This window comes from Callospermophilus lateralis, unplaced genomic scaffold (genome assembly GCF_048772815.1).
Source record: "Callospermophilus lateralis isolate mCalLat2 unplaced genomic scaffold, mCalLat2.hap1 Scaffold_79, whole genome shotgun sequence".
Taxonomy (NCBI): domain Eukaryota; kingdom Metazoa; phylum Chordata; class Mammalia; order Rodentia; family Sciuridae; genus Callospermophilus; species Callospermophilus lateralis.
In genome coordinates this window covers 5,209,264-5,229,961 of record NW_027515935.1, presented here as the reverse complement: position 1 = coordinate 5,229,961, position 20,698 = coordinate 5,209,264, and the positions used below count along the sequence as shown (strand labels likewise).

The 20,698-nt window shown below is 40.6% G+C and overlaps 1 non-coding gene across 1 annotated transcript; it reads left to right on the top strand.

Moving 5' to 3' along the window:
* The first annotated feature begins 452 nt into the window (after positions 1-452).
* Positions 453-525, top strand: Trnaa-ggc (transfer RNA alanine (anticodon GGC)). Its single transcript has one exon. It is a non-coding gene; the product is annotated as a tRNA-Ala (tRNA).
* Positions 526-20,698: the final 20,173 nt, after the last annotated feature.

Here is a 20,698-nt window from a genome sequence, read left to right as displayed (position 1 = left end):
AAAAAAAAAAAAAACCTAACATAATTTAAAAATTTCCTGCAACACTTTTAAATTCAAAAGTAAAAAAGATAGGAAGGAAGAATTTACAGCGGCTATGAGCAATTGGACCTTTAGACATAGTCAGGATTTTTTACATTTCTCTTTTCCTTTCATACTATTCCATAAGCGTTTCATTGAGTCCTGTTTCCATACGTTATTCCTTTTTAATAAAATGTGGATGTATCTATGGGAGAATAAAAAAACATTAAGAATGGTAATAAATGGCATTGAGTGGGTATTTGCTCCAACCCAATGACTTGTCTAAGCTCTTCTGTGTGAGTATGTGTTCCACCCTGAATGGACTCTCACTGCAATTTTATTATTATGCCTATTTTAAAAAGAAGAACATGAAGTAAAAGAGATTAAGTAACTTCTCCAACTTTACCCAATCAAAAAGGGTGGCTCTGTGGGCTGGGGATGTGGCTCAGAGGTAGAGTGTCTGCCTGGCATGCATGAGGCCCTGGGTTCGATCCCCAGCACCACACATAATAATAATCATTTTTAAAAAAGAAGAGTGGATCCACTATCTGACTCCAGAACTTAGATTTCAAACAGCACTTTTCACTGTGTGCCCTGAAAGAGCATAAAAACCCAATGCCATCCATCCCTCCATTGATTCTCCCCTCAGCCTCGACTAACTACGAAGAAGCAAACACTTAGTATCAATTATCTGAGTTGTATGCCTCCAAATGTTACTTAGAACAAATGCTTCTGAGGCCCTAAGACAATTGTTGAATTACCCTGTCTTTGTGTTATACATCCTTACATGTTGAATGCCTTTTCTTTCCAACTAAAATTGTACACTGCCTCAAAATGGTGTTCTTTTCTGAGATGGAAACAGAGGTTAGTTCTTCTAAAGAAGGTCAAGGCAGTATTCCAGAGAGTGGTGGGCAGGTCGATATGTCACATTGGCATTACCTTGGGGAGGATTAAAGCATTGACAAAGTAAAATAAGAATTGAAAGAAAACAAAACAAAACTCTTTATACCTTACATCAACCCTTTACCATCTCTACTTTATTATTATTATTATCATCATCATCATCATTATCATCATCATCATCATCCTTCTTCCTCCTCCTCATCCTTCTCCTTCTTCTCTTCTTCTTTTGGCAGAATTTACCTTAGTCCCTTTTGTGCTACAATAACAGAATATCACAGAAAAGATCATTTATAATGAACAGAAATTTATTGGTTCACGATTCTGGAGGCTGAGAAATCTAAGAACAGTTGCCAACATCTGGTGAGAGTTTGAGTCAACTTTTTCATCGCTGTGAGCAAAAGACCTGAAAAGAACAATGTAGGAGAGGGAAAGTTTATCTGGGCTTATGGTTTCCAAGGTTCCGTCCATGGTCAGCCAACTCCATTGCTCTGGGCCCAAGATGAGGAAGAGCATCATGGTGGAAGTGGATGGCAGAGGTAAGCAGCTCAGGAGAGGGCAACCAGGGAGCAGAGGAGTCTCCAGTCTTCTCTATGGGTGTCCTGCACATGCTCAATAGGTTGCTTCTGGTAATGAACAAGAAGGTTCTAGAATAAGCAGATATGCATGGAAAGCTTCTGGTACAACCTAATAATTTTACAGAGAAATAAACTGGTGTTGAGAGGTCAGAAAGCACATCTCAGAATGCATAGCCAGTTGAGGAGCAGATTAAGCACCAGAATCTCAAGATTTTCATTCACAATCCTGAGCGCTTAGCCCCAAATCAAGTTTTTTTCAGCTAAAGAGAAACCTTACAGGAGAAAGAGGTTCAGAAACACCTGGCTCATCCCACACATTGACATCCACTTGCTCAAGACAATCATATGCTAGGGCGTTGAAAATAAAAAAGACTTTTCAGAGCTATTTAAGAATTTAAATAAATAGGAGATTGGAAGAATTGGAGTCAGATAAGTAGGATGACAAATTTCAGTCAATGGTGGACTTCAGGAACCACAGAAGTATACTAAACATTAAACACATATGAACCATAGCAACCTAAGATCAAAAAAGAGACACGGGCATTTAGAAACCATTTCTTCTCCACTAGATGCCAATGTGAACTTATTAAGAAGCCATTCTTAACTGATCTCATTCTTTCTTGATGATTTCAAGAAATCATCATGATGACTGGTGATAAAACTCCCATTTAGAGGAGAGTGACTATATGGAAGATCATGCATTGAATCCTCACCACCACGTGGAGGAGAGGACAAGCAGTCTCCTGGGTGAATTGGCAGACACAGAGTTTAACCTAGGTCTGCCTGATTCCAGAAACTCTCTTTTATTCTTGCCATCCTCAGCCTGATGGGAACCCCTAAGCTACTAGAGCAGGTAGGTGAAGGGCTTCCATGTGGTTTGTTGTGATTTTAGCAAAGCACCTGATGGCCTTCTATAATTGTGTGTTGTTAAAGGGATCAGCAATTATTTGAATGAACTACAGCCAGTGAGTGCCGCTTAACAGATCAATATTGAATTGCAGAGAAGTCTTTAGGACAGTGCCACATAGCTCTATTTGGGATTGAACGCTCTTGAATGTAGAACATACCTCTGCAAAAAAAAAAAAAAAAAAAAAAAAAAAAAAATCTTTGGAACACCTAACTGAGCTAGAAGGCAGAACAATGGCCAACAAGGTGAAGTTTCAGAACCAGCTCTGCAGGCACCAACCCTGGGCGAAAACCAACATGGAAACATTTAACATCTACGAAAGGAGATTCTTAACATCTAAGCTTTTAAAAATTCAATTAAACAAAGGCAAGAAGAGGAAAAAAAAATCAGGTTGAGAGCCCTTCCTATTTTTGGACAAGTATTAATGACTCTTATTTCAATACTATCCAAGCTTCCCTTTGAGATTCAGAGCACTTGGGATTCCAACCTGGAGATGAGGCTGGAAGTGGGTATGTCAGGAGAGAGATCATGGACTTTAGTTCTGCCTCTAACAGAACAGATTGGGATCAAGCCATCCAGTCCTGTATTAGAGAGTCACACAAAAGGTGCTGAGTAGCAAGCAAAGAAAAATAGGTACAAAGCAATGGTGCATGACAGGAATAAGAGACCTCTGGGCAAGGATGGTGGATTTGGAGCCGTGAGAAGAAGCCAGAACTCTTGAGAATTTAGATTGGCCATTGGGCTTCTATGGGCCATGAGCAGCCATTGACAATAGGTAAGCAGATAAATGTGGCCTCCTTACAATGAAAGGTTACTTATGGACACTGAAATTTGAATTTCATACAATTTTTACCTACCATAAAACAGCATTCTTCTTTTGACTTTTTTTTTTCAATATGGTCAGTGAACTTTTATTAAAACTTCTTTTGACATTTTTTAAAAAATCTTTTTTAAATTTACAAAGCACTGTTAGCTCACAAGTAGTATAAATAAGGCAGCAGACCCTAGTGGACCGATTCCAGTGGCAGGAAATAGTTGCATGAATGAACACATAAAAGAAAGTGATTTATTGGGTGTTTTAGGGAGCAGGGATGGATAAAACCAGAAGCAATAGGAGATGAACTTCAAGAGAAGAAGAGAAAATAATTCTATGATAACCCAGCGGTTTTAGAATAAATCTAGGAAAAAAAATCAAACTATAAAAATTACTAAAGAGTCAGGGACGGTGGGTGGCACACACCTGTAATCCCAGCAACCTGGGAGGCTGAGGCCGGAGGATCACAAGTTCAAAGCCAGCCTCAGCAACATAGTGAGGCTCTAAGCAACTTAGTGAGACTCTGTCTCAAAATAAAAAAAAAATGAAAAGGGCTGGGGATGTGGCTCAGTGGTTAAGCACACCTAGGTTCAATCGCTGGTGCAAAAAAAAAAAAGTACTAAAGAAAAAAAAAACTACAAAGGTAAAGTAGAAGCCAAAAGTTGACCCAATGTTGACCCAAAGATCATTGTAATGTCATGTGTAGCTAATAAAAAAATGACCTAAAGAAATAAGGGTCAATTTTCTTCCTTAAAATGAGAGGAAGTCATTGCATAACGTAAGACATTCCTTGAGGCTGAGGTCAGTGGGGAACATGAACATTGAACATGTGCACAGGGCAGGCCTTGCAGATTTTTCATGGAAGGATTAGATTTCCAGACACATCATTTTAGTCTGCAATTCCAAAGTTCTTCTCATTCCAGAAGAAGAACTTTCCAAAAAAATAATAATTATAATAAAATAAATAAATACAGATTAAATTTTCTTCCAGAACACTTTGGGTAACCATAAGGTTAATTTTTAGTTCAACTCATTTGACTATTTTAATTTTAATTTCATTCACCATGCTCTTAGAAACCAAATAAAACTTAGCAGCAGCCCCCTTGTGGAAAGAGAAATACGAGAGCAAAGCTAAAGGGCTTCCTCAGTAGATGTGTGTCTTACTTGGAAAAATGCGCTCCTGAATAAGTACCAGGGAACTGCTCAGGGTTGAAGATCTCCCTGTGAATCATCCACTGCAATTAAACACTCAAACACTGCTTTCAAAGGAAAAAAATAAATATTGCGTTAATGTCAAACCCTAGGTTTTGTAAGTATGGCATGTAGCTATTAATTTCTCAATCGTCAGCATCATACAAGTGCAGGGAGGAGTGACAGCCCAGTTTTGTATGACACTGTGAAGTTTGCCATCATCCTTTTTACATTAAAAAATAATGAATCTCATCTCATTCCCAGGTTTTTAAAAGCAGAGCATCACTTGATCACGTGACGATATGAAGACACAGCTCATAAATAGTAAATGCAAATTGGATGTTCTTACCTTTAGGAAGAAGAACAACTGAAAGCTTTCTAGTCCTCCTTGGACCCAAACTTCTTTACTAAATAAGTTTGAAAGTTCAAGGGGAAAATAAAAGCCTTTAGGAACTGTGGTAGATCAAGAATTTGGTTCTCTGTGGTAGATCAAGGGTCACATTCTGAGGTTTTCGGGTGTTAGGATTTCAACACATCTTTTGGGGGCACAGACCGAAACCATAACAATGCTTACAAAGAAATCTAACCTACCTGTGATCCCAGAAGCTAGGGGAGGCTGAGGCAGGAGAATCTCGAGTTCAAAGCCAGCCTCAGAAAAACAAGGCACTAAGCAACTCAGTGAGACCCTGTCTCTAAATAAAATACAAAATAGGGCTGGGGAGGTGGCTTGGTGGTTGAGTGCCCCTGAGTTCAATCCCTGGCACCTGCCTGCCCGTCACCAAAAAAAGAAATCTGATTCAAAAGATCAGGCTATGTGAATAAAGAATATAGAACAGAGGCCAAAAATAAATCAACAGATATTCATAGGGAACATTCTTCCATGTAATAATAAGTATAATTTACTTAAGATGTTTTCCATCTCAGGCACTGTAGAACACATCTTCATACCACACTACAGATCCTGCTGCAAGGTCAAGCTACTTTACAGATGAGAAAAACAAAGATCTAAGACACACAATGACGTACTCAATGATTCAGAAAGAACAAGAGAAGCAAGCAGGATTCAGGTGCAGGGCTGTCTGTGAGGCAAAGCAGTGTGGGTAAACTCGCAGGACCAGGCAGCTAAATAAAAATAAAATATATATTTATAACAATAAAATATCCTATTATTATAAATTGACACTAGAGAGGTACCCTTCATATGTGTGGTAAATATTCGCAGAAATCAGTGTGTGCTCTGGGGGCTTTAATGAAGTTTTATTCTGAACTCTCTTAGAGACTTGAACTATACTAAAAATGGTCAATTATTGAACACTAACTTTTTGCTAGTCCTTGCAGTACATGTTAGAGATAAAAGATTGAACAAGATATAATCTCTGCCTTCATGATGATTAGGGCTTAGGACAAGAGAAAGACAAGGAAATGGACAATTTAAATTTGGTGTAATGAGATAACAATGGGTAACATGGATGGGGCATTTATTCCCTTCCTGGGTCTATGCTCAGTACTTAATGTGTATTCTTGCATCCAGCCTGATATCAAGCTCTGAGAGGAGAGGTTATTTTATTTTAAAACACCATGAATGAAGAACATGGTACAAAGAAGCACTGGCAAAAATTGGCAGAGCTGGGATTTTAGACCCACGGAGTCTGGCTCCAAAACCACACCCTTAGCTGTCAAATTGTAATGTCCTCCCAATAGAATATGGAAGAATAGGACTAGGCATAGATGTTGCAAAAGCTCAAAGACGAAGTGGGTAACCAAACTGTAGCTAAGGGAGAGCTGCCTATCTATGATGAGGCATTTCTTTATTTGGCCTGATACAGGCAGGAGGTAAAGAGCTGGAATTTTATCAGAGCCTATAAGGAATAGAGTTTACAGGTAGGTAATTCTGATCATCAACCACGTGCATTTCTTTGCCAGGACACAGAAAAATCAAGCTACTTTGCACTGGACATGATGCTGTGGTCATGATCTCAAAGATCAACAGAGAAAGTGGCCTGAGCCCACCATAAATCCATCCCAGGGAGATCCCAGAGAAATGATTTTGGTGACCCTCCATACCAAGTACAGCTGGGCACAGTGGCACATGCCTGTAGTCCCAGTGACTGGGGAGGCTGAGGCAGGAGGATTACAAGTTCAAAGCCAGCCTCAGTAATAGGGAGGCCCTAAGCAACTCAGTGAGACCTTGTCTCTCAATAAAATATCAAATAGAGCTGGGGATGTGGCTCAGTGGTTGAGTGCTCCTGAGTTCAATCCCCTATACTAAATATATAAGTAAATAAAATTACCTAGTGGAGTTCAGGTGGGGGAGATCTATGTGAATGGATGTGTGAGATACTTGCAGGTCACATGCAGTTAGATATGCTAAAACTTCTCATGGTGCATGGAGAACAACTCCCCCACCCAAATCATGCCACAATATGACTCAGTGGCTTTCTTATTAAGGAGTCCAAGAAGTCTACATGAATTTTTAATGTGAAATCTCAAGTCAAAGAATCCCCTTAAATATTGGCAAACTTTTGTTTGGTAAACATTACTTATTAGGACAAAATTTACAAATGAGAAGCCCACAAGGAGGCTATAGCCCAGAGACACAAGAATGGTTCCACGGAGCTTCCAAAAAGTTGAATTAGCTGCTTCTTTCTCCTTTCCAATGGGATGACTTATTTATTATTTAACTTTTTTTCCCTGCAGTGCTGGAGATACAACGCAGCACCTCATATACGTGAGGCAAGTGCTCTACCACTGTGGTACATCACTAGCCCTATTTGTTTCTTTTCTTGAAATATATTTAATTGTTTATATTAAAGGCATACAACATAAGATACACCTACATAGTAAAATGGTTATCACAGTGAAACAAATTCACACATCCATCATCCCACATAGTCACACATTTTACCGTCTTTGCCAAGGACAACTATCATCTATCTACTCATTTAGCAGAGATCCTGACCAGGTCACACAATCATGTTACACATTAGCTCTTTGTACTTGTTTTTACTACATAGTTGCTACTTTGTATTCTTAACCTATATTTCCCTATTTCTTCCCCCTATCTTGACAATATATGCTGTCAAGCTGCCATTTTAAAAAAAATTGTTCTTTTTAGATATACATGACAGTAAAGTATATTTTGACATATTATACATACGTGGAGTATAACTTATTCTAATTGGAATCCCATTCTTGTGGTTGTACATGATGTGCTGTTACACTGGTCATGAATTCATATATGAACATAGGAAAGTGATGTCTGAATAATTCTACCATCTTTTTTATTCCCATCCCTCCTCCCTTCCTTTTATTCCCCTTTATATAATTCAATGAACTTCTATTCTTCCCTCCCTCCCCACTTATTGTGTGTTAGTATCTACATATCAGAGAGAGAACATGTGCCTTTGGTTTTGGGGGATTGGCTTATTCCTCTTAGCATGATAGCCTTCAGTTCCATCCAATTTCCAGCAAATGCCATAATTTCATTCTTTTTTGTAGGTGAGTAATATTCCAGTATGTGTGTGTGTGTGTGTGTGTGTGTGTGTGTGTGTGTGTGTGTATCACATTTTCTTGATCCATTCATCTGTTGAAGGGCACTTAGGTTGGTTCCATGGCTTAGCTATTGTGAATTGAGCTGCTATAAACATGGATGTGGCTGTGTCACTATCGTATGCTGATTTTAAGTCCTTTGGGTATGGACCGAGGAGTGGGAGAGCTGGGTCAAATGGTGATTTCATTCTAAGTTTTCTGAGGAATTTCCAGAGGGTCCCCCAATTTTTGATGCTTGGACTTCATTTTTCAATGAAGAAAGCAACACACATTCAGTAGAAACCACACTGCAAATTTGGAATTTTGACAATGCACAGTGCAATACTCTCTGGTGATGCTACACAGCAGCAGTGAGCCACAGCTCCCAGTTAGCCATCAGTCACAAGGATGAACAATCGACGTGACCGAATGTACTGTGTTGCTAAGCTGTGGTGGTGAATGGTTGGTGGGTGCATCCGATGCACTTTTGACATGATATTTTAAATTCATGATGGTTTATCAGGAAGTGACCCCCTGACAAGTTCAAGAGTATCTGCATTTAACAATAAAATATTTCACACAGATTGGATTTCCAGTTTCCTTGGGCAAAATCAGACCTGCGTGCTCACAAGAGGCCAAGGCAAAAGAACTGAACAGCGGCTGCCCACCATACACGGAGCAAGCTCATCCTTTCCAATTTGGCAGTGTCCCTGCCAGGTCACTTTCCTCGCTTATCGGCCAGCCCCCTGCAGACACTTGGGGGTGTGTGACTGCTCTTACAAAAGATCATGGCAGTTCCATGAGGCAAACTGGAGCAGCAGTGGTCCCCTCACAGAGCTCTCATTTAATGCGATTTAGGTCTGTGTCTGGGAGTGCTACTTGTTATTTTTGTACCTCCTGGGGCACCATACTTTTCAAAGAGTAGGCATCATACATTTTGGTTCAATAAATGAACAATTTAGTTTGAAAAAGCTAAAGTTCCACCCCCTCCTTTTTCAAGCACAATACTCCTTTTAGTAAAACCTGAGGTCACATTAGCTCTTCAGGCAGTTACAAACATTCAGTCGTTGCTCCCATCTGCTACCCTAAGAGTAAAACACTGGCTTATCACCTCTGATAATCCACAGGCACAGTCTTCAAGCATCCGAAGGAGATGCTTCTAATTATGTGGATTTTTAGCAGATCTCTCCAGCCTGGTTGGGACTAATCCCAGCTTCCCAGTGAGGAGCCAGCTCTCGGAATCTCCAGCGTCTTTAGCTGGAAGAGCATCTGGCTGGGCTGCTTCAATCATCAGGAGAAGAAACCTAATGTGAAGAGCAATGAAGTCAGCACACGAAAACATATGTCAAAGATGTCAGGTGAACGTCTGGCAGGAAGTCAAAACTGCCTAATGTGGATGAGCTGGAGGAAGACAGGAAGGGAGAGGTGGGGGGAAATACACCCCAGAGTCCAGCAAGCCAGTAATAGATAAGATATTTTTTTTCCTAAAGGATACTTTTGAAGAAAGCTCTTTAGAGTCTGAAAAAACGAGCAGACTGACTCTCATTATGTTAACAGAAAATTTGAAATTACAAAGCTGACCTCTAATTGGCTAAAACAGGGCAGGCTTGTTGCTGTTTAGAAGGACTCAAACTGTTAGCCTTGACATTTCAGTTGTGCTTTCTCGGGCTCATGCACACAGAAGGGTTTCTGTCTACCTAGCATAGCCAGGTATACATCTGTCCCTTCTCTGCCACTTTTCTCCTGCCATTCAATTTGCCCGTGTCACCAAATCACACAAAGAGATTTCAACGTAGGCATTGGAGGGGCTTCAGAAGCATATCATCTGACCTGACTCCTTTTAGCTACATGAACTTAAGACTTAAAGTTTAAAGGGTAGGTTAAAAATATACAGGATTCCCAGGATATTGACAAACCAAACTCAGGAATTTGTAGTGCCAGAATTTGATCGTGTCAGGTTGGAGAAGGTTTTAGGAGACACCGGGAATAAAAAGATCATGCTTGTACCTGGGGAGTCTACAATTTTGCTAGTAACTTGTCCCCAAATAAAACACAGAGATAGCACCTTCAGGGCAAATACAGCACAAATGGTGAAGAGTTAAGGTGGAGAAGCATATGTGTGTGAAACTTTTTTTTGTGGGGGGGTACTGGGGAGATTGAACCCAGGGGCACTTACCACTGAGCCACATCCCCAGCCCTTTCCTGTATTTTATTTAGAGAGAAGATCTTGCTGAGTTGCTGAGAGCCTTGCTAAGTTGCTGAGGTTGGCTTTGAACTCTCCATTCTCCAGCCTCAGCCTCCTGAGCACTGGGATTACAGGTGTGTGCCACCGTGCCTGGCTGGATGTAAAACTTTTTATTTTAAATCCAGCATGATATTTTTTATTTAAATATATAAAATTAAAAACTGGCATTGTTTTGAGTCAGGTACTGGTACACATATCATTTCATTTAAACTCTCCTAATTTCCAGTGGTTGGGTATTGCTGCTTCTGCAGATGAAAAGAACTGAGATTCAGCCAGGTGATCAATTTGTCAAGGGTAATCACAATGATTAGGGTCTTTAGTCTAATCCCTCTCTGTACTGCTTTGCACAACATCCCCCCACTATATTCCAGTTTGTAGTATTTAATTAATTTATTTATTTATTCATTCATTCATTCATTCATTCATTTAATTGCAGAGAGTTACATTCCTCAAAGGCAGAGAAAGAGGGGCTTCCCAGTATGGGATATAGAACCTGTTGGCATGATGGACCCACACTGGTGAAACCTGAACCTTCCTGGTGTTTTCAGAATACCACATTCTGGGAACTTAATCAGTCTTCTTGAAAGAGAAGTTTGTGTCCAAGACAACCCCTCCGTCCCAAGCAAACCCACATGGTTGATCATCCTGACCTCATCCGTGTTCATGGGCAGAGCCGATCCTGATATCTGCTTCTTGAACATGACTCTCTATGTCACCACCACAACCCACACAGGATCCTCTAGGGCCTAGCTCAAGCTCAGACCAAATCAGCAAATACTGAAGAGCGAGAGTGACCTTACAGAGTTAGGAAGACCTGTCTGAACAGGTCCACCTCTCTCCACATCCCAGCATGGAGAACCAGTGGGTTGGTGGCACATTTGTGAAGATGGCATCTGCCTCCTCTGAGAGGGCAACAGCAGAGCCACTTCTCCTCTCAGCAGCAGCCTCCCCCATTCCCTGCTCAGCTGTCAAGACATCTGGGCCCCCAGGGGAACAAAGGCCAGGGTAGGGCCTGCTATAGTCTGAATCTAGAATGTTCCTCAAATGTCATGTGATAAAGGCTTGGTCCCCAGCAGAGTGCAGTGAGGAGGGCGTGGAACCTGCAGGAGGTGGGTCCACAGGAACCATTGTAGAGGAGGAAAGTTTATAAGGGAGATTAAGGTTTCAGAGGTCTCAGTTCGTAGACAGCCTCCTCCATTCCTCAGGGCTCACAGTGAGGCTGAATATCATGGAGGAAGAGGGTGGCACAGGGAAGCAGCTCACATGATGTTCAGGAAGCAGAGAAATACTCCACTCACCAGATACAAAATATACACCCCAAAGCCACACCCCCAATGCCAGCCTCCTCCAGCCACACCCCACCTGCCTCCAGTCACCACTCAGTTAATCCCATCAGGGATGCATTCTCTGATTAAGGCTTTCATAACCCAACCACTTCTCCTCCGAGCCTTCTTGCATTGTCTCACATTGTCTCATATCCAAACCCTAACACATGTGCTCCTACCTGATGTGCTGCCTTGCCACAGACCTTAAAAGCAATAAGGCCCACCAGTTATATGGGACCTCCAAAACTGTGCCAAAATAACCTCTTACAAAATAACCTCTTATAACCTCTTATAAGGTGACATTCTTCTTCAGTATTTTTTTTGTAGTAACTCCAAGCTGACCAAAAAGTGCTTCAATGATTGTTTGTGAGCACTCATGATGTCACAGGCAATGTGTTACTAATTTCACATGTTATCTCATTTAATCCTTGCAACATTGTGATGAGGTATCTGTTATTATTTCCACTTTCTGGATAAATTAACTAATGCTTCAAGAGGTCAGGGGACTGAATCTGGAGCCCAAGCTTGCAGACACAGTGACAGAGTGCATCCCAAGTTTACATACACAGTTGACAGACCCACTAGGCCTAATAAGATGGTACCTCACTGGTCTCTCATGTCCTTCTTTGGTGCCTTGAGAAGAACTTAAAGAGTTATTTCTGATACTTTAGAGACATTAGAGAGTGAAAAAAAATTTAAGCAAACAGATCTTTCTAGAACATAAGGTAGCTAGAATTTGTCTGCTCTTTCTTTTGATTTTTTTGGAGCTTTGTACTTGGGACTTATACATCTGAACCCGTGCCAACACTGTAAGCAGTTTTCCTATAACTGCATCTGCAAGTACTCTCAACTTAAAAATGCTTCCCCTGAAAGACCCAAAATAACCCCCCTCTGAAAAGAAATCCTGTAGAACATCTTTGTCAAATGTTCCTCCTTTTCCTCCACACCCTCCCTCTCCTCTCCTTCTCTGTGAATTGGATTTTCTTGCACTGATAGGCCTAAATGAGGAATTCAAGCAAAATGTACGGGGATGTAAAGCCATACTTCTTGTATGTAATATTCTTAACGACTGATAATTAGAGAGAATATACGGGAATTAGTCAGGACCTACAGGAGAATGCTTGTTGAAACACCTCTGTATTCAGTTAACCTTGAAAATACATAGAATCAAGGAATCTGAGCACCTGAGGGGATCTTAGAAATAATCCAGTTTAGTGTTTTTTTCTAACTTTACCTGTTCAGTTGTCAAGACCATCTGGGCCCCCAGGGGACCAAAGGCCAGGGTTTGGGGGATTGTTTGCTGAGTGCCCAGACACGAAGACCCCATCATCACTGCTGAGCAGTGTCTGGGGAGACCTGAGTAGGGACCCCTGCTTCTACTGTTTCCGGGAGCACAGATGGGGTTATTGTGAGTCTGCATACCCAGTACCCAGTCCAACTCCGTTCTAGCCGGCTTCCTGTTCTGCCAGGACCTAGGTTTGGTTAAGCAACACAGAGGTATAAGTGAGCTACATGGCAGGTCAGCCACCGGCTGGGGGCTTATATCTTCTGAAAGGGACAGTGCCAGCCTCCTCTGGCAGAGGAGTGTAGTTTCTGAGGACCAGACCAGTGTGATAGGATGACGGTGACAATGTTCCCAACCACAGCAGGCACATGGTGGGGTGGGCTTTTCCTCCAGCTGCTTGGGTGGTGGGCCAACATGCATCCTGAGCTCTGTGGTGTCTTGATATGGCATTTCCTTATGACATAATTTAACCACAGAGTTCTGGGGGAAGGAAAGTAGGAAATAACACTGATTCCATCAACTGTCTCGTTTGATACAAAGACTTGGGGGTCACAGAAGTGAAGCCATTAGTGATAAAGGTGAGTCTAGAATACAGTTCTCACTTCAGGCTGACAGGTGACATTCCAGGAAGTGGCCTTGGCAAGGCATATCCCATATAACTGCTCAGCCCCTCAAGAGTCACCTTCAAGGCCCATGGCTGACCGTCACGTAACCAGCCCCAAAGCTACAGTGTTACAAATGGAAATTTCATTGCCTTTCACATTTTCAAAAATTCTCAAATCCCCCGATGTAGACTTTCAAATCTTATCCTAAGGAAGTCTAAGCAATATTCCTCACGTTCTTCCTTCCAGAAAGAATTCAGGTGAGGACAGCTCCTTAGACATTACTTCCACCTGCTTGGTTTTTGAATTGGTGAATATTTTCCCTAATGGGTGGAGTATCTGTAATATGCTCAAATGGAGCAGGTCTTTTAGATTACAGTGTTGTAGCATAGATAGGATCAGAGACTACAGATCATATCATCGTTAAAAGCCGGAGCTCTGATATCAGACTTGGGATCTTGAGCAAGTTATCTGACCTCATTAAGGTCTCAGTTACCTTGGCTGAAAAGTGAGAGTGAGAATAATACCTAACTATCTGATGAGATTGGTGTAAGGATTATACAGGGTTCATGCAAATAATGGACCATCCTAGCACACAGTACTAGTGTTGATAAGTGCTACCCACTATTATTATTCCTGTTGTTATTAAAATGAAATCTTACCTGTGTTGGGTAAAATCCCACCAGAAAGTGCTTCCTGCCTTCCTTCCCAACTTCTAGAGGGATGGTTATAGGGAACATTTATTTGTTTGTCCTAAGGTCTACTGGTAGATTATCTTCTGCCCAGGAACTTGGGCAAAAGGGAGCATGTGCAGTTGACCAGGGCCCTCTCTGTTAGACATCATTTACATCCTTCAGGCTGCCATGATCTTTGGGAAACTCATTCTGGAAGCCCACTTCTCACTATCGTAATGGCATGAAAATTCACCATTTACCAAGGGCTTTCTTGAACATTTTGATTTGACATGTGAAATTTGTATGGAAGCAGGCTGGGCAGATCTTTAATCAGACTTTTCAGGGGGCACATGAAAACTGGGAGGTAGTTGACAGCACACTGAGAGGAGCGTGGGTAGGCAATGGTACACTCCAATCTTCTGACTTTGGTCTAAAGACACTTTAGAGATTTGGGTATGCAGAATGTGTGACTGTGTCAGTCAGTTTCCCATTACTGTTAACAAATACCTGAGATAATTAACTTATAAAGAGAAAAGGTTTATTTTGGCTCACAGTTTCGGAGGTTGCAGTCCATGATCAATTAGCCCCATTGCTTTGGGATTGTGGTGCCATGTTATGGCAGGTATGTGGTGAAGCAAAACCATTCACCTCACATCTAGGATATGAAAGAGCAGACGAAGAAGGGCACAGGGCATGCCCACAATCTCTAAGACCATCTGCTTGGCCTCACCTTTAAAAGCTCCCAATAGCTCCGAGCTGGGGACAAAGCCTCTGTAGATAGAGGTGGGTAGTCATTTCTTTTCTTCTTTTTCTTCTTCTTTCTCTTTCTTTTCCTCCTCCTCCCTCTTTTGTTTTTTGCCATTTTGCCATTCTGGGGCTCAAACTGAGGGCCTTGCATGCTAGGGAAACACTCTGCCCACTAAGTATACCCTAGCCCTGGAGAGTCTTTTGTAAATCAACTTGTAAATCAGAGATTACAAACTCAAAGCTAAATGGGGGGGGGGTAACAAGTATGATTTAAGGCAACAGGTCCCATGGTGACTGAGACCAGGGAAGTCCCACCTACCTAAAGGCATTCACATCCAAGGAGTTTCAACATACAGGGCAGTGGGCACTCTCTCACAGTCAGGGTGGGAATAAAAAATGGCACTTTTACAAAGTTCTGCACTTTTGTAAACTGTGAAACATCTGCCACACGATCCAGTCATTTCATGTTTGGGTATTCACCCAAGAGAAGTGAAATCATAAATACAAAGACTTGAACGTAACCTTCCAAGAGGCATTATATATATTAGGCAAAAACTGGACATGATCCAGATGTCCCTTCACAGGTAAATACATTAACATATTGTGATATCTCCATATAATAAAGTCAGACTCCGCAATAAACTGTTATTACACATAATATGGATGAATCTGGAAACAATTATTTCATTCAGTGGAAGATATTCTAGAAAATAGGAATCTATCTATAGTGACAGAAAGGAAGGGGGTTTACTAAGCCTAAGGATAGGCAGTAAGTGGGAGAACATGGGGCTAGGAAGAATAGATTACAAAAAGGCACAAAGAAACAAACTTTGGAGGTGTTGAATGTGTTCATTACCTTGATAGTGATGATGGTTATAGGGGTGAATGGGCGTCCCCACTGTAACTTTCAATATGTGCAGTTTATGGTGTGGTGATGCTGCCAGAGAGAAACCTAGAGCGGAGTAGTGCACCCAGCAGAACTTCAGTTCCTCATTACTCTGGAACCTAGAAGTCCAAGGTCAAGGTATCAGCAGGGTAGGTTCTTTCTGAGGCTCAGACAGAATCTGTTCTGGGCCTCCCCCTTGGCTCCCGCTGGTTTTCTGGCAACCTTGGCTGTGCCTTGGTTTGCAGAAGCATCACCGTGAGCTCGGTTCTCATCTTCACATGACATTCTCCCTGCGTGTGTACCTCTCTCCAGCTCTCTTTTCTCATAAAGGACACCAGTCGACTTGATTCAGGGGCCTTCCCTACTCCGACAAATACCCTGTCTTAACTAATCACATCTGCAATGGCACTGTTTTCAAATTAGTTTACATTCTCAGCTCCAGGAGGTTACGACTGCAACACATGAATTTGTGAGGGACATAATTAAATTTGTAACAATGATTATTACTGAATAAAGTTATTCAGGACCCAAAGACCCAACACTACTAAATTAGTTAAACTCCAATTCAATCACTTACTGTGTGGACTGAATGATGAACTTTTCCCCCATTTTTTTTCTAAAATTAAGACCCCTTGAAATAAAGTGACCTCTTGAGGTGTGCATATAGGACTGATACCAATTCATTCTCTCTCTCTCTGTCTCTCTGTCTGATGCTTAAAGTACTCAGCTCTCCCAGCCCTCAGCTCCCACACCTTCTTTTCTCTCATCATTTTCCATTTGTGAATTTTCTGTGGAATTTTCTTTCTTAAAATTCTTTGACACCTCATGCAGCTTTCCTTGGAGAAGATGTCATTAATACATGGAAACCGCCCTGTCTTTTCCCTCATTTTCTCCAAACACCGTATGTGGTACTGTGTGGCGTTGACATCATCACAAACACAAGCAAAGACACGGGCACTATAGGTCATTTATATGCCTTCAGTGATAAGGTCACCCTGGTAAACCAGAATATGCTCCTATGGATTCTTCATATTATTAATGGAATAATAACCAATTAAAATTTCTCTACACATACCCGGGCCAGCACTACTCTATCACATGACAGTTCTATTTTTAAATTTCTTGAGGGACCTCCATACTTGTATTCCATAATGGCTATCGTAAGTGACATTCCCACCAACAATGTGCAAGGGTTCCCTTCCCACCACATTCTTGCCAACACTTCTTTGTCTTTCCTGATGATGGCCCATCTAACAGGTGTGAGGTGGTATCTTCTGGTTTTAACTTGCATTTCTCTGATAATTTGCATTTTCTCTGATAATTAGTGATTAAGAGCATTTTTAAACACACCTGTTGGTCAACTGAATGTCTTTGCTTGGAAAACATCTATTTAGACACTTTGCTCACTTTTTAATCAAGTTATTTTTTTCTTACTACTGAGATATCTGAGTTTTTTGTATTTTGGTATTAATCCCTTATCAGTGTATGGTATCTATTAGGTGTATATTTCCCCCCTTCCTATAGTTTTCTCTTCATGCTATTGATGGTTTCCTTAGCTGAGCACAAGCTTATTTATTTATTTATGTATTTATTTATTTATATTAATTTATTTCTTCTTAATTTCTAAAATCTATATATGACAGCAGAATGCATTACAACCCCAATTACACATATAGAGCACAATTTTTCATATCTCTGGTTGTATACAAAGTATATTCACACCATTCGTGTCTTCATACATGTATTTTGGATAATAATGTCCATCACATTCCACCATCATTAATAATCCCATGCCCCCCTCCTTTCCCTCCAACCCCTCTGTCCTATCTAGAGTTCGTCTATTCCTCCCATGATCCCCCTCCCTACCCCACTATGAATCAGTCTCTTTATATCAGAGAAAACATTTGGTATTTGTTTTTTGGGATTGGCTAACTTCATTTAGCATTATCTTCTCCAATTGCATCCATTTGCCTGCAAATGCCATGATTTTATTCTCTTTTATTGCTTTTATTAATATTCCATTGTGTATATATACCACATTCTTTTAATCCATTCATCCACTGAAGGGCATTTACGTTGGCTCCACAGTTTAGCTGTTGTGAATTGTGCTGCTATAAATGCTGCCTTGTTTGTCTATTTTTTTGCATTTGTTGCCTATGCTTTTAAGTTCATGGAGAGTGACCCAGAAGACTCTTAGGAAAGTGTATGCACAAACTTTGGGAAGGTCTGAGGATCCCAGTTAAAGTTACTATAACATATGACAAAGACCTTGGTTCTGAAAATTAAGAGAACCAGGTTTGGGGTCTAGTTCTGCTATTAATCAGCAGTGGCACCTTGAATACATGTTAAATCCCATCAAGGTTCTCAGATGCTCTGAAGTTCATGGAAGCATTAGCCTTCTTGATACTTCAGTTTGCTCATCTGTAAAATGAAAGGGTTGAGGCAGATCATCTCTGAGGCTCTTTTCAGCTCTAAAATCCTCTGGTACTTGCTGAGTTGAATTGCAATGACCTTGCTTCTAAAAGCTAGAAGATTCACCATTTATATATCACATGTCTATCTCCAGCTTTCTTTCTCCAAACTGATGAAACTCAAATGCTGAGTCTGTTTTCCAAAAGAGAGCTTGTAAGTAATAGCAGGGTTTGGGCAAGGATACAGACTCCAGGCGCAATGGGTGAACCGATTGCAAGAGAATTGGGATTTCAATAGATGACTAGTCTGGTGGATGAGTACCTGTTATCCATGACAATGGGAAATGGACAAGGTTGGACTCATAAGAGACTGTTCAAAAAGTATGAAAGTCCTCTGTTACAAAAATAGAACAAAGTACGCAAAACGGAGACCAACTTGACAGACTAAGGTACCAGATGAAATGTAGAGGAGATTCTGGGAGCTTCAGTGTTTTTATAAAATGTATATAAACCAGATTATCTACTCTATCTGCCAATCTTTCTTTTATAGCCTCGTAGGCCCCTAGGACTAAAGGTAAGTGTTGATATTAAATTTATTATAATACGGGAACTGAATTCCAGTGCCGTAGTCTCTAAGCATTTTCTTAGGAGGAACAATTCTGAACTTCCTTAAAGCTTTATGGTTACTGAAAGAAAAAAGGATATTAATGGAGACAAGGATAGTTGACAGTCTTCCTCTACCTGCTAGGAGTCTCTGGGAACTTCTGGTAGGTAATGAGCTAATGATAATTAGACTAGCAATCAACCAAGATCAGTTTAAAGAGGAGCAGAGAACTGGGAAGTCCTGTTTAGGTTTTGTCTACTGTAATTATGTCCTTACACTTTCTGATAATTTCCTTTCTCCTACCTTTGTTATGGTGACTTATGAATATAATGACCAAGAGTAGGAGAGATGGCTGTATTTCTAATACAGATTATTATATGTTACAAAATTTCTTTCTCTAGTACACATTCTCCAGCTTCTTGTGCAATTTAGTGTAGCTGTGTAACAGTTCTTGAGGGTAGAATAAAAATGATGTGAAGCATTGCTTAGTCTGACCCTTAAAGTTTTACTTTGTGATCTTTTATTCCCTCTCTCTGCTAGCTCTTTAATCCTAACAAAACCCCATTATATAAGTTCTATTACATATATAGAGAACTTAAGTATCTTCCTCAAAACCACACAGTTGTGTTGGGTGGGACTGCAAACCCAGGCAGCCCAAATCAAGAGTCCTGGCACTTACCCATTGGCCTCTCTCAATACACGAAACAGTTTTAGGTGTAGTGCTTGGCACAGAGTTAGTCCTTGATTTATGTTAGCTACTATTTTACAGACAAAGAAAAATCACAAGAATGTAAATAGTTGAAAGCAAATTTGATTCTAAAGTCCTCTTATCAACTAAAATCATTAGAATATTAAAACAACCTTGTATTTTTAAGTCTGTGGGCCGAAGCAAAAAATAATGAATATCAGGAAAGCTAAATACATTAATTCGATGATCCAAACTATAGTTAATATCTATAGTTTAATAACCAAAATGGCATTTCTAATGAGTATGTTTATTATATGTAATAGCAAATAACTGCCAAACTCCTTATTTCTCACCAACAAAAGATGAGTGAAATTATATGGCCATTTAGCATGATAGCTCCAAAGACTTTCTAGTGATATAAAGAAAATGTTCATGATGCAATGTGATCCAATTACATGTCATTTATTTATTAATTGGGTGAATTCACTAATTCAGAAAATGTCTACTGAGTACTGATTCCATGTTGGGTACTGACTGGGCTAGGAGCTGGCCATATAGTCCTTGCCACCAAAGAGTAGATGGTCTAGCTCTTCAGGGCAGGCATTCTCAACAGACAGGGAGAGAATTCCTTTCCTAGGGCTTAGTTTCCTTATCTATACAACATGGGGTTAGAGTAGAGTATTGTTAAGGTCTTGTAGCAATTAAGTTCTACAAGAGGAAAAAGGCATAAGACTTTATTTGGCGTATTATCATAGTACCATAAACCTATTAACTTAATTTCATGTACAGTAGCTAATCAGCCAAGCACAGTGGCACACACTTGTAATCCCAGCGGCTTGGGAGGCCAAGACAGGAGGATCGTGAGTTCAAAGTCAGCCTCAGCAAAAAGCGAGGTGGTAAGCAACTCAGTGAGACCCTGTCTCTAAATAAAATACAAAATAGGGGTGGGGAGGTGGCTCAGTAGTCGAAGTCCCTGAGTTCAATCTCCGGTACCAGAAATAAAGTAACCAACCATCTCTACATTCCTGAGACTGAGTTATTTCCTGAGATGTGGGGACATTTTGGATTAAAACCCAGGGACCTAGGAAAATTCAGATGGTTGGTCACCTCAGTTCCATGTCAAGTTATTAGGCTTAAGATTAATATTATTTCTAATTATAGAAACCTTAATTAATGCCTTTTTGGGTTGGAAGGATCTCATATGCAGTATAAAGCTAGAAGAACAGGGACTGTGTAAGTAGTAAACCCACTCAATTGTCAAAAATGTTTAGAGAAACAACACATTTGGCATGAAG